The sequence below is a fragment of the Parasteatoda tepidariorum genome, chromosome 6, assembly GCF_982258835.1.
Source record: "Parasteatoda tepidariorum strain Cologne lab strain chromosome 6, Ptep-v5.0, whole genome shotgun sequence".
Taxonomy (NCBI): domain Eukaryota; kingdom Metazoa; phylum Arthropoda; class Arachnida; order Araneae; family Theridiidae; genus Parasteatoda; species Parasteatoda tepidariorum.
This window is the reverse complement of record NC_141760.1, coordinates 37,356,587-37,372,720: the sequence shown is the minus strand read 5'-3', so window position 1 is coordinate 37,372,720 and position 16,134 is coordinate 37,356,587. Positions and strand designations below refer to the sequence as shown.

The window sequence follows — 16,134 nt, the reverse complement described above, 5'->3', positions numbered from 1 at the left end:
TCCGCCCTTTAAACGGGTGTGACGTATGGGTATGGCTGAACTCAGATTCTTGGCCAGAGATGGATTATTAAAATAAAATAATAAAAAACATTAAACAATTGTATAAGTATTATCTTTTGATAAAAGAGTGCCATAATTGTGAGCAAGAATTATTTAATTATCTGAAATATTTCAAATGACATGAGCAAATGCGCAGAAAGCGAAATAAACATTGAGGAGTCCAACTTTTGACCGCTGTCTTAACTATTTGGGACCATATTTTTCTGATTATTGCCAAAGCCCCATACCTCGTAAAACAAAAATTTAAATCCTTTGAAAAAAAAAGCAAGTTTTTCTTTGTTGAAGAAAGTACGGTTGTATTTGATTTCCTAACTTAAAATATCGTCTGCACAAAGTAATTAGTTTACAAGTTTGCTCCACGAACCACTTAAGTAGAACAAAATCTAGACATTAAATATATAAATATTTAAAAGTCTTATAATATATAAATATTTAAAAGTCTTTCCATTTTTTTTATTTCGCTCTCAGTAAAATTCGTTTATTTATGATATCAATTTTTGTGTAGATGTTTACCTTTGTGTTTAATATGAAGCCCTTATAATAAATAAGGAAAATAAACAAACATGCGACTCATAGTTGAAAAGTGAATAAAGTTACTTAATAGCTCAAAAATATTTTAAGCTCATAAATATCTTGATAATATGAAGTTATATTCGACCAAAAATATGAAAACGTTTAATCATTAAGTGCGTTGTAATTTTATTAATTACTAAATATTTGTTAAGGTAATCTTTGATGTTTAATACAAATGCACCTATTATTGCCAATAAAAAATTAAAATGTAAAGCTCTATACGCCTTTAATCCTTTATAGGTGCACTTATTTTATAAGCCCTGTTGATATAATTATAAACATTTAGTTAATTTTCTATTGCTTAAAAATATTTCTTGATACTTAAAACTTTCAGTTTCTAGCTTGTGAAGATTTCAGACACGTTCACTTAAAAAAACTTCTTCAGATTTTTTTTTATTGCTGTGATTTTCTTTCCTTGATACTTGATGAGAAAAAGTCATGGAATAGCTTTTAGGTTCTCAACAAACACGTTGTCTAATCTATATCTTAACCTTTTAAATCTTAATCTTTTTTGACATATTTCAATTTTGAAATCTTATATTTTAAAATCTTAAGATGTTTTCCATTTTGTCACTCATTGCCTTTTTAATGCGGAATTAATTAGAATTTAAAAAGATTATCATTATCAATTGTATTTACAATTTGATATTTGATCAAAATACATTACAATTGTGCGTAAAGTATAAAGTAAAACTGAATAATTTGCATCATATACAATCGCGCAAATTAAACAAAATTCAAATTTAAACTTTATAAAATTTTAAATGAAAGCACAGATGCTAAATACTAACAACAAATTATCAATTAAAGTACAGTCAAATATGTATTGAGCATAATTTTAAAAAGGAAATGACAAACCAGTTATGAAGTATGTTCTCTAGTTACCTCTCTTAACACATATATTTTTAAAATCTTTATCAAAATGAATAAATCTTGGTCATTATGGATTTTTTTAAGAAGGAAGGAATTTTTTTTAATGAAAATCAGATGAATCAGTACGAAGGCAATCAATATTATGGCAATCAATATTATGACTATTATAAGTAATCAAAAGCTCATGTATTTATGATAAGAAAATGAAAATATCAGAAATCACCTTGAAGTTCAAACTAAAACCATTAATGCCAGTTTATTTGTCTGATTTTAGTCAAATTTCACTAATTACAAATATTTTTTTTAAAAAATAAATCCAACAGATATAGATAAAACTTCTTGTATGTGAAAAAAAAAGATTAAAATCTGACGATTGATTGTGAAGGTCTTACTAAAACCCTCAAAGACAGTTTTTTTTTTAATCTGGCCATTACCGAATTCTTTGTACTGATCTAAATCGTTAATAAAATTGACAATCTTGGCGGGAGAAAACAACAATTGTCACTAGCTGATTCAAAATGTTAAATATACTATTATCTGACACTATGTAAATTTCATCACATATGATGATTTTCTTCTTGATTTTTTAGAAAATATTCAATCCTAGTGGGGATCATCAGTATCAATCAGTTTTCAATAAGCATTACAAAAATACGAGACATGGTAAGAGGGGTACTTAGAAAACATCTTGCACATTCTATAGTGTAATGTCACTATTCACAAATGTCTAATTTGCTGAATTAAAAGCATATAACTCAGTTGAAAACTTTGAGCAGTCATAATAATTTTTATGAGAATAAGTTTGTTCTTCGCATTATTCCAATTTTTAATAAGTTTGATTTGCTTAAAATTAAAAACAAGATGTTGCAGGCGTAACACAATATGTTACGTTTGTAACAGCCAGTTTTCAATTATTAAAAAAAATTTACACTTCTAAAAAATTTAAAAAAATGGAGTAAATGTAAGTGACACCAAGACTTTTAACGAAAATTCTTTGAACTGCTTGAATCTTTTAACCGAGTTAAACCAACACCTCCTAGAAAAGAGTAGGCCTCTGCACGGGTTACCATAAATATCCTTTAGTAGTCCAAACGTAATGACTTATTTCGTATTTTCAACCACTGCGCAGCTTAGTACCCCAAACGTAATGACATCTTTCTTATTTTTCATCAACTGCGCAGTTAACTTCGTCACATCGGACTACTAATTTGATCCGTGCTGAGGCCTTCCTTATTCTAGGAGGTGTTGGTTAAACGCTTTCAAAGTTTGCCAATATGGCAACCATAAACAGTAGAAATGCCTTATATAATTTCCACTTATCATATATTTTCATTAAATCTTCATGCATGACTTTATTTGGCGAAACATTTTTATGCTGATTTTACACACGGCACTTGTTACATATATGAAACTTTGATTAACTGAATATACTTTGCATCCAGAAATCATCTGTTCTAAAAGGTATAATAAGCAGACTGTTAGTATGATAGTTACTTTGATGAACACACCAAGTTTCAGTCTCGTGAGCTTACTTAAAAAAAGTAACCAAACACTACGTATAACAACCTTAAAGCATGTATCACAATTCATGTCTAATCATTGGTGAAATATAATACAAAATCTGAACAATCAGTCAGTACTAAATCGAAACAGGTGGTATCTGTTCTACTTTTCTTTCTCTTTTATCTCGTCGAGCGGCTAGTTTTTCTTCCAAACACTGTATCATCCGTTCTCTTTGTATAGTTTGAACTTTGAGAAATTCACCCACATTTTGGCTGTGCTGTTTTCTCAGCTCACCTATTTTTTCTGCAATGAATGAATTTAAAACTATATAAGTTCAGACAAATTTGCGCATTTGCTTAAACAGACAAATTTCAGACAAAACAAGTTTAGACGCAAAGTTTTGACAAACAAGATACAAAATGCTTAAGACCGGGGCTTTATACCCGATGACCGTTTGAAGACAACCAAACTACGGAACGAGGAATACCAGTTTGTCTGGGACTTAAGGAATTACGAAATTTTGGAACCTTAACCTCTACTCACAGTTTACTTTATTATAAATACACAACGCAATGATAGAGTAAGACATTAAAGCTGGAACATTACCTTGAAATGAATGGATATTTATAAAAGCTCCATTACCAATGGACATTTATCAAAACTCCGCTTATCTTTTCTATCATTACACTAACTAATTAAAAATCAAGGGTGACCCTTTATCTTTTTTTCAAAAAAATTATTGAATTTCTTGACATTTATATATAATTTTTACAGTATTGATCCATTTTAACATACATTATTAGATTCCTTTTCAAAATAAAAGTAAAAATAAATAAAATCAGAGGTCACAAATTTTTATTTTGTGAAGAAGGAATGAAAAAAAATTCTATTAATATTGAGAAAGTTTAATCATTGGTAAGGAAAGCGTGACGAAAAATATCAAATTTTGGAATTAAAACAGGATTAAGACAAGGAGTCTATCGATAACACTCTTTAATTTTTGTTTAGGACACATTATTAGAAAGATTTATTCTAGTCGAGGGAAAACAATTATAAACCGATCATTACAAATTTTTGCATTTGCAGATGAACTGGACTTAATCTCTAGAACAGAAAAATGTCTAATAAAAACGTATATAGATTTAAAAAAGTGAGCAAAAACAGTCTGACTTTTGGTTTACAGGGAAAAAACTAAATGCGTTGTTGTGGACAGAGAAAACGAAACAATCGTGAGTGCCGTAAATACTGAACTTGGTTTTGAAAGGAGGACAGAATTCAAATATCTTGGCTCAATTATCACTGGAAAAAAAAGGAAGAATTAAATCCAGAGATAAAAGCTAGACTGGCTGCTGGAAACAGATATTACTTTTCAATGCTTAAGTTGTTGAAATCTTCTCTGCTCTCACGAAAATTTAAACTACAATTATATAAAACAATAATTAGACCCATTGACATATATGCAGCAGAAACTTGGACAACCATTCAGAATGAAGAAAAAATCTTTATTACTGTTGAAAGAAAGGTTATCAGGAAAATATATGGACCAATAAAAGGTAGGGATTTTCGGAGAATTAGTAGTAATTTAGAGTAAACTATATAAAGAAAATCTATAAAGGAAAACTAGTGGGAAGGAAAACGATCGGACAGCTTAGGAAAAGATGGCTTGATAAGGTAGAAAGAGATCTGGAAAAAAAAATCAAAAATTGGAGGAAAAGACCAAGGACCGGAAAAAGTGGAGCTGTGTGGAAAAGGAGGCCAAGGTCCTTCATAGACTGTAGAGCCGAGAAGTAAGTAAGTAAGTATCATAATATATAGGGCAACTTCACTTTAGGAAGAACATTAAATTATATTTTTTTTCTGGTTTTTTAATACATACGAGTAATACAGCGGTACAAAGCTATTTCAGTCAAAGATAAATATTTACAATATATTTCACTAAAATATCCCTTTCTTGCATTATTGCGAAACTAAATTTTTGCTCGACATCAATTGTATGATTAAATAGTCAACCTGCCTCAAAACAGTAAAAACTGTTCAATATTGATCAAATAATATCGGTAACTTGAACCATAAATATTGTAAAAAAAATTCTGCAATCTAATAGTAAAACATTACATAGAGTCACATTTTTGTTCAAGTTTAATCATGGCATCGTGCAGGCAAGTTCAAAAAGTATTTACACAATTGGGTACTTGCAACTTATCAAATGATTGAGTCCAATCACATAGTTGTTCATGGCATATTAACATTACAGCTTTAAACCTTGCGTTTATAATTACGCTGAATCAATTTATGGATCAGTCTTAGTTGGATACCTTCAAGCGGTGTCACGCGTGTGTATCTAAACTGATTGTCTGATCCATCGCTTGCAATTGTACAATTACATATAACGTTCAACTTAACACTTAATAAAGGTTGTAGCGAATTTGAAATGAGTAATAGTTAATTCCTTTTAAATTTTGATGCAAGATCAAATTTCTGTATCTAAAATCAGAATTTCATAATACTTATAGCTATGTAGAAGATTATGAAAGTAGATTTTATATCTAAAAACGATTGATAAATTTTGTTAGGTTATATTTTAAAAATAATGCACTACATTCTCACCAAATTTTAAACAGAATTCGGCTTAGTTCGACTTAAAATTTTTAACACCAATAAGATATACGGCAAATTATAAAAATTGTTCATTCCTTACCGTATTTCCATTAGAATTTTTATATTTCTTATATACCTTGTATTTTAATATTTCTTGTATATTAAATTTCGTTCTAATTCACTCACCTTGCAACTCCTCTACAGAATAATTGGAAGACACTGATTTGACTGAAGCTCTTGATAAAGAAGGAGAAAATTCCATATTAGTTGAAGATTTTTCCTTCACTGCAAATAATAGAGAAATATATTTTTATTTTTTAGTTTTAAATAAACTTCCTGTGTATAAAGGATATAGAATAAAGATCCATTTTACAAGGATATTTCCTCCAGATTTATTAGCATTGGTATTTAGTAGAAATATGTTGATGTTTCTAATGCCAAACTCATGACCAGCAAGCCTGCTTGGTGAAACCAAGCGAGTTTAAAGCAGAGGGCGTGTCTCTTGTTTTACTGTGACGACGTCTACAGAAAAGAATACGATTTCAGCCAGACACACGTCACTGCCCGTTTATAGGGTGAACCCATTCTTACATTCAGTTCTTCATCCACAGATTGTAATTTTGTCCTGAACCAGAGAACGGTACCCCAGAGCTGTTATGGGAACACGGATGACTTTTTGACCCGACAGATTTAACATGCACCAGTCACCTTTTATAATACGGGGAGTTTTCGGTTGGCGGAGATTGAACTCACGATCTCTTGGACATGGGCCCAACGTCCTACCAGCCAGGTCATCGCAGCCTTATTCAGTAGAAATAAAATGTCATGACTCAAAATAATACCTTGAACCAATTCGGTGGACCTTAAAACTGAAATGTGATGGCAGCTATTGAAATATTTATTTTAGAAATAAATTAAAATAGCAAGAGAAAATATTTCATCCTTCTCTAAATAATGAATGAATTGGTAATGTTCTTAGATGTTAGATTGTGCGATTTCAAAAAATATTCTAAAAAGGCAAAGAAACTATTGGTACTTATCACAAATAAAATAGCTAAGTTGCATTCTAGTAAGGCAAAAAACTTGTTGAATAACATGTTTTTTTCACTCCATATATGTTTTGTGAAAAACAAACTGCTCCGAATGTTGCCGAAATTTTTTCGATCGATTAAATTTCAAAGATCAGCTATTGGTCAAAAATGACATCACTGCTTGTGAGAAACGGGATGATATGTATTGGCTGGCGTTGACGCGATTTTGGAAAATTGCCAAACGTTTTTTTTGCCTTTAAGTATGTTTTTTGATTTTCTTTATTTTAATTTAATAAATTTATTGTTTAAATAAAAGAAATGGCAGTTCAATCGGGAATAATAATGCAATTTACTGAACTTTTACTCCAGGACCGCTTATTAAACATGGACAGTGGGTGGAAGTAGTAATTCTAGCTCCCAATTCAAAAAATTCTTTGAAAATTTCAAACAGATCATTCGGGTGAGAAATTTGAAAAAATTGAATTCTCTAATTGGTTTAAAATCAGTTATTAATGAAAAAAAATCTGTTTTTTTATCGCTTTTTTTTTCTTACATAGTAAAAATAACATCAGTGTGGTTTTCTAACTTATAGTTATCATTAAAAAAAGGAGTTTATTGCTCGTTCCTTAATACCTAATTGTTTTTATTTGCTATGTCAGATAAATTCCCAGATCAACCTGAACGTGATGGCATAGGCGGATTACATCAGCAAATTAGTATTTCTGAAGCTTTTAGAAGGCACGTGTTTATTTTGTTTATAGATATGCTTTAAAAAGATGTTTCTTAAAACTAAATAATTTAAAGTCAAAATAATTTAATTAAATTGAAAATACTAACTCGTTCAGGAGAGTCATAAAATATCACCATACTATTATTGTCACTAATAATGCATGATTAATTTCGATAGCATGTGGTAATTTTTTTTATTTTATAGTCGGTATTGAATAGCCGAATTCCGGGTTTACGACTATCACTTTTCATCTCCACAGCCTAGTAATTTTGAATCCAACCCAGAAGGCAAGGAAACTTCTGAATCAAGCATCGGGACAAACTAGCCTTCGTGGGGGACTTTTCGGTGGAACTAATCCACATTTGCATTACATGGTTAAGAAGACAAGGAAAACCTCCCATGGTTAGTCCGACAGCTATATGTTCTATTTGAAATAAGCAAATAAGCTATCTAATATAAAACAAAATAAAGGACGAATTGTTGCTAAGTAATTTAGAAGAAGCTTAAAAAATCACATAACATATATTGACCAATGAATCTTAATTAGTTTTCGTAATAGGCCCTATTCGAAGTAAAAAAATTAGCTATGTACTAAAAAGCAAAATCAATAAAGAAATGGTTTTAATTCTTTTAAGAGAAGTGTAAAAATTCGCTAAGCTGTTTATGACGCCTTTGATCTGAATTAGTTTTGATAATAGGTTCTGAATGAACCAAAAAAAAAACTGTATTCTTAAAAGCAAAATTAACGGGAAAATATTATAATTCGTTCTAGAGAAAAGTTTATTTTAGAATGCCCATGACACTCGTCATGCAGATATCAGTAGGGCAGATTTGTTGGCCACTCAGGGGCAGCATAATGCGGGCCAACGTTGCTGCCACAGTAAGGACATATAGTACAGAGAATGAAAGAACATGAATGCCTTGTTCTGGATTCGAACCCAGAAAATCTTAAGAAAAAAAAATGGCTATACTAATTTGACACCAATGCTAACTTTATTTTTGTAATAGCTACTAATTAAATTAAATAAAAGAAAAACTATGTACTATAAAGTAAAATTAACGGAGATATACTACTAATTTGTCTTGTTGCAACATAAAAATTCTCCATACATACTATTACTGACGCCAATGATATATGCTTCAAAAATTTTGGTAATATGCACTACTGGTATAATGGTAATTAGGACAGTTTAATAGGTACCAAATATATTTATATAGGTAAAATGTATAACACTGACAGATTTGAGACCTGTTAAAACTGCATCATTACTTTGCAGTTCTAATATCAATACAATTGAAATAGGCTTCTACGGCCCTTCAAAAGGGGTAAATTTGCCTGATTCCGTTAAATATTTACTATCCTGAGTTGACCCCGAACAATAACACCATTCCAAAAGATGCTGAATACAGTTTATCTTTATTTTGATGGGATCCACTTCTAAAAACATTTTTGGCTTAATCTAATAAGGTAAAGCTACCGGCAAGGACAAAAAACAAATATAAATAAATAAATATTAGAATCATGTATTTTAGTTTTATTGGTTGCGTTTGTATATTTGTTTTCAGTTTAGTGAATGCTACAGTAGTGCTAGATTTAAAGATTTTTTTATTGAACAGGTATTCAGCTAGAATAAAATAAAATCGTCTGTACATTCACAATTTTCAATCTTGATCTTTAATTTGATACTTACCAGACTTTTTCAAAAAATTTTGTTTGCCAGTTTTTAGCACTTATTTCAATTGTTGCAAATATAGGGAGCTGTTATGTCGTTGTAATATGTTTTTATGTTAGATTATTAACAAACAATTGCTTGTTTTGTTCTGACTCAATTCCAGACAGAAACTCTGAAAAATGTGAACTCTTAAACTGGATACATGTAAACTACTGTAGATGTATTTCGTCCTATATGATTTTACTTAGGTTAAAGCAGAACAAAAAATATCATTCTTGACAGTAGCACACAAAAATAAACAATACGATTGTAGTTTTGGCGAAAATATTTTTTAAAAAAAAACACGCTTATCAATAAAATTAAAACTATCATTTGTACTGTGTTTTTTTTTCTCATTTAGAAACTGTATAATGAAAAAGGATTTGGTTTTCGGATATCCTAAATAGTAAGATATTCTGCTTTTCTTCGTAGGAACGATACCATAGACAAAGAAAAAAACTCATGTGCTCATAAAAGCAAATGTAATATATTTATATTTGGCTATTAGCATGATGGACTATTAGGCACACTCTCGTATTTTGTCTGATATAAAAAATTTTCCGCAGATTGTAAACATGAGGGAAATCTCATGTACGATTGGACGCTACACGCGAGAATGTGCGAAAAACAAAATTATTTTTTAATCAATATCTGGAATTCTCCCATTAATGGACATTTCTATATCGGTCCAATATTGGCAAAATAATTGCCCTTTAAAACCTTGTTCAGCCAAGATTGGTGAATATTGGCCCAATGAGTTCCGAAGTTATTTTGCTGCTAGGGTTTATATGAAGGGTACTTTCTAAGCTTTTTTATGATGTTATTTTAAAATCTAAGAATCTTTAAAGAGTTTAGTCTTTGCATTCACTAATTATTAGTAATTATTTGTTGCTTAACTAAGAAGCAAAACATTCATGGAGCCACTCGTACCAAAAAGACCAGAGGAAATTTGGTATCGTCTCTATAAAGCAATGGTTTCCAATTTTTTCGCCTTTGGAAATGTAAGTGATCGATAATCTTTTGACGCAACCTTGAGACTTATTCAATAAATGAAAATATTTAATGATTGAAATTTCATTAATTAGTTTGAAAATACCTTATAAATGAATAAAAAAATGAAATTTTTCATCTTCACGTAATATCAGACTTTTAAATTTACAGGTCTAGAGCGGCATATAGTCATCTAATTTGATTTTAGTTTGCTTATGAACTGAATAGACATGAGCTAAAACTTGGTTTTCATTTAAATAAAGCCAAGAAAAAACTGACATAAGCGTTAAGAATGGTTATTAGACAGACATATTTCTTCATTGCTGAATTTGGTTATTTTTGTTCCATACAAAGCATTAATGCACTTTTTTTCATAAATATGTCCTTTTCATTATTCATTCAATATATTGTTATCACAATTTTTTTCATTTTGCATTTCTTTCTTCACAAAAATTTTAATTAAATAATTTCATAAAAATAACGAAAATATTCAATAAATAATGGGTCGGATATAAATTTACTTTCATGTTTCGAAAATAATAACTGGTAAAAAAAGTCCCAAACTCTCGAATCCTCAGTGACCCTTCTTCGGAACCTTAGGGTTCCACAGAACACTATCTGACAACCGCTGCAATAAAGAGTTCCTCTAAACTTTTTTTTTTAATTTAATTTATTTAATTTTTTTTCTAATTTCAACCTACATTTGGTTTGGTAGAATGTTTTCACGGAAAAAAAAATTTGGACAGGAATAAATGAATTTATTCAGAAATATTCTACTTATCTACTAATGCATGTAAAAACAAGCAATTAATAAATTGAAAATATTATAGCTTGATTGTTATCTGATGGAATAATGAAGCACATGATTTTGAAATTTTAAATTTAATTATTTTTTTTACTCTCGATAAAATGTTTAATAAACTGCATAGTGATGAAATTATTATAAATATTCTTCATAACATCAAAAATATGATATTTTAAGATGTTATTTCTTAATCATAAATACACATAATTTGATTTAAAATAACTGAAGATCATTTCTAGAAACGCAATGAAATTAGAAATTCATTGTGTTATCTCCATTCACTTTAAATTATTATACGTGATTATACTTAAGTATTATACGTGAAGTAATATACCATTATACGTGAACGTAGAAATAACACATGTGAGTACATAATTTCCTACAATTCCAGAAATTCCCTTTACTTACCGTAAAGCAAATAATGTGTGTGAACATGAAGAAAACATAAATGAAGAAAAATTTTCATCCAGCTTTTATATCAGCGGTTCTTAAAAGGTGTTCCAAGGAACCCTAGGGTTCCATGGAAAGGTCACAGGGGTTTTGGGAACAATAATTCAGTAATTATTTTTAAATCTGCAATTATATTTTTATCTAACCAATTATCCATAATTAATTTTATAATTCGGTAAATTTTTCAAATTTATTTATTAAAAATGCTTATTAATAAAAGTAGAAAAATTAAAAATAATCCATCAATACATTGAAGGAATTATTAAAAGTATAAGCATTAATGAAAAATAACATTAGTATTTTTAATTTAATTTTTCAATTCAAAATAAAATTACTAAATTTACGAACAGAAAATTTTCTTTTATAACTATTCTCAACGTTCATAGCAGAATTTTTTTTCTTTCGAAAACCAAAATTGAGTTTATTTCATTCATTTTCAGCTTCAAAGATAAATTAAGAACTTGACTGGAAACAATTTCAACTGTCTGTCATAAAATCTAGTTTATTGGTCAAACTTCTTTCTTTACATTAAATATTTTCCAATCTTTCATCGATTAATATATTAACAAGTTACAATAAGTTTTATTTACAATCTCAGAGTTCCTCTAAAAAATCTGAAGGATTTTGAATTCCTTTGTCGAAAAAAAATGGGAAACTTGTTTTTAAATTAAAAATTGTTAGCTTAAAATTTTAAAAGATGAGAAAATTTCAAAATTTTACGAAAATTAAAAAAAAACATTTATGTAATTTCATTATTACACAACCCATTGAACGTTTAGAGGAAAAAATTGTGATTAGCTTGTATAACATAAATTTAACTATTTCAAGGCCGGAAAAAAGAATAAATAACGAAGTTTTATTGGAAAGCAGGCATAAATCCGCTCTGGGTTTACTCAAAATCAAACTTAATAAAAGGAAGGACATCAGATATGTATGTATATATATATATATATATATATATATATATATATATATATATATATATATATATATATATATATATATATATATATATATATATATATATATATATATATATATATATATATATATATATATATATATATACAAGAAAGCACGAAGAAAGTAATCGTGTGGGCTGATGAAAAGATTATATCTTTTTTTTCCGGTTTTCTAAATAAAATTTCACCTTTTTTTTTCTTTTTTTTTTAACTGTTGTTTGTTATTTTTTTACTTATTATTTCCCCCTTTTTCATACGTCTTTAATTTTTCTTTGTTTTATTCTTCATTTTGAATTTTCCATACTTAAAAATAATTTTGTTTTGACCATTGACGTTATATCATAAAATGTATGAATCTCTTTTATGGAAAGTAAAACATACTGTAAATTTAATGCTATGAAAATAACATTTTAATTTTAATGACATTTATGTATGCCAGTAAGATGCAAGGTCAAAATTAAATATAGACTCTTTCTCCATTATCAAAGCTATGGAGTCGGATTATATACAATTACACATATACCAATTAAGTGTTTACAATTATAACCATTTCAGATTTTTATCAATTGCTTTGCTTGCCTATTATTATTTGCTTCATAGTACTATTGTAGAATTACTATTATCTTTATTTAATAGTACAAACTTCTGATCTACTTTTTAATTAAAAGTAAGCCTTTTGATTCATAAATTCCCAAATTAAATTTATTAATAAGTATCTTCTTGTTGTTAAAAAAGTTAATAAGAACGTAATTCAAATCTACTTAATGTATCATTCGTAATGGCGCAACATAATCTTTTCGGAAGTATCATTATAATGTTAACTAAACTCCCTAAAAAATACTTTTTATGTGTTTATTATATATATGAAATGTTAATATCTAGTTCTCTTTATAGAATTAATTAAAATTAATTGAAATAAATAGAAAATTAAATTAAACTAAATTTAAATGAAATAGAATGAAATGAATCCTTGATGCAGAACATGTTAATTATGCACTTCTGGAAAAACTGAGTGAAATAAAATAAAAAATTCCCTCAATTTTGATATGAACATTAATTTTTTTTCTTCAATAAATCAAAAATTTCCATCATGTTCAAATTTTCGAAAGTAAATCAAAGCTGATTTGACTCGATACGGTTCCATTTAGTGCTTTTGGTTGTATGCAAAAAACAGCAGGTTTTTAAACTAAACTATTATTTGTTCAACGCAGTTAAAGAACTTATAATGATATAAGATTCAATAAAATTTTTAGGGGCATCATTTCTAGAAAATTCACCAAAACCTGTTTAGCATATTTTCTCATTAAAAATCATCTTGTTTAATGACTGATAGAAAAAAGAATTTCGTTTTAAGGGTTTATATCTAAACATATAAACCCTTAAAACGAAAGTTTCGCTTTATTTGAAATTTGATAGTACCTTTTTTCCACCATGCTCTTCACTTTCAATTCTCTGAGCAAAATATATGTTTAAATTTATGTCTTTAACTTTTGCAGATTAGTTTAAATTTAAATAAAATAATTATTTTCAGTAAACTCTGCAATTTCAATGATATATGAAAAAGTATTTATTTGAATAGATGTTTCCAACTTTTGAAACATGAAATTTAATTTTCAAAAAAATAATTACTTTCTGTGTAAGCTCTTCAATTTCAATAATCTATGCAAAAATATTTCTTAAAATTAATGTCTTCAACTTTTGCACAGTAATTTTAAATATAATAATTATTTTCCATGTAAGACCTTGAATTTCAATAATCTATGCATAAGTATTTGTTTAAACTTATGCCTTTAACTTTTGAAACATTTAGTTTAATTTTAATGAGAATTATAACTTTCCACTGAGCTGTTCAATTTCAATATACTCATTGCAAACATATTTGTTTACATATATGGGTTTAGTTTTTTTACATAAAATATAGTTTTAGATGAAATTAAAATTTAATTTCAATGATACACAAGAAATGAAAATACAAAAGTGGAAGTTAAAATTTTCTAATAAAAATATTAAAAATTACGAATATTAGATAAAAATAAGAATTTTTATTAAATATATTTTAATATTCAACTCTACCTTACTGAATTTTTTTAAATGTCATTTTTTTAAATGTTTCTTTTTGATTACCAATCTGTACCTATCCTATATGTTTTTTTTAAAGTCTAATTTGAACGTAAGCATTTTATATGCAATCTTTTTACTACTCCCTCCACAACAAACGCTATTTGCATGAAAATCGATAAAACACATATTTTCCTTGCTTACATTTACAGAAAAATAAATTTATTTTAATTAAATAAAAATTATTTTAATGATAAGTTCAATTATTTGTAAAATGTTTATTTGAAAAATACAAGATTTTAAAAGCACACACGTATTTTAAATTTTCCGTTGTTCACATCAATAAAGTAATCTTTAATAATAACGAAATTGTTTACGCTTCATAACGAGGTACAAAATTGTTATAAAAGTATACAAATAAAAAACATTCTCAGATAGAGATAGTCAGCACATAATTGTATTTAAATAATTATAAAAGTATTAAAAATAAAGTTAAAATAAAGTGAAAATAAGAAAATTTTACCTGAATTCCCACGTATGGGTAATCCAGTTATTGACCATGAGATTTGGTGTTGTAAAAGCAAATATTGCTAGGCATTGAAGAATGCCCTGAAAAAATTAGGGTTGCTAAGAGACTAAATGACGTTGCGGTCACGTGATTTCTTTTTAACAAAGAGAAACAATGCAATGACAGTTTGACTGAAGAAAAATGAAATAAAATAACACCAAAAAGTTACAGGTGTTTGGGAAATTCGCATGCATCGCTTTCATTAGAGGAAAATACTTGAATATAAAAGTACGCAGTTAATAATTTTTTTAGTCATAGAAACTAATTTGCAAAGCCTGAATATAAATATTAAATCATGTTCTTCATAAAAGAGAATTTAATTAGCATAAAACGTATATTTCCATGTTCTTTTATTACCTTTTTTTTTGGGGGGGGGGATAAATGTTAGAGAATAAATGTTAAATCTTAAAACTATGGGAAACTTTTGAAATATTTTTTTTAATTTAACATTCTACAAATGATATATTAATTCGCAAAAATATATGTTATAGATTTCCAGCAGTGCACTTTTAAAGATTTCATTACATCAATTACATGATCTTTAATAATTAAAGGAAAAATTTATGTGTGTGCCTCTTAAAACTCCAAAGCCTGAAAAGTTATTATGATAAACTTCTGTATCATTATTACAACAAGGTTCTTATAATGCTGGTTAATATAATAACTAATTGCATGAACGAGTTTTTACATTTATTGAGTTGTCTAGTAATTAATACTAGGAGGCTCAGCCACCTGCTCACCAACCCCCGAGAATTGCTACGCAATCCTATGCGGTTCACGCCGTGAACCATGGCTCGCTGCGCTCGCTCGCCAATGAACACAATGTTCTACCACAAAGACATAGTATATTATCATCAAAGACATAGTATTTTATCATCAAAGACATAGTATTGTACTTATGTAGAAGAATTCTATCAATGTTCTTATTGGCTTTTAAAAAAGTATATTAGCTATTTAGATTGTACATGGTGAAAAAATCAAAACATTAGCTAAATGAGAAACATATTAGCAAAATAAATTATCAAATATTGCAGTTACTCACCTAAATTCTACTGAATGTGTATAATAAATTAGTTAATGCTAGAAATTCTGAAAGTTTAAGAAAAAAATTTTTTTACTTAAAAATATAAACTTTAAACCCTAACTTTTCCTTGTGAGATAATAACCCTCAAAAAGTCTTTCATTTTCAAGAACACAAAAATTTGTTTCATCGCCAAATGA

General features: G+C 28.0%; 1 long non-coding RNA gene across 1 annotated transcript; it reads right to left on the bottom strand.

The window, feature by feature from the left end:
* Positions 1-2,832: 2,832 nt before the first annotated feature.
* On the bottom strand, positions 2,833-15,001 carry LOC107444073 (uncharacterized). The gene is made up of 3 exons (XR_001584074.4): positions 14,869-15,001; positions 5,794-5,892; positions 2,833-3,312 (listed from the first exon to the last, which is right to left on the bottom strand). It is a non-coding gene; the product is annotated as an uncharacterized LOC107444073 (long non-coding RNA).
* Positions 15,002-16,134: the final 1,133 nt, after the last annotated feature.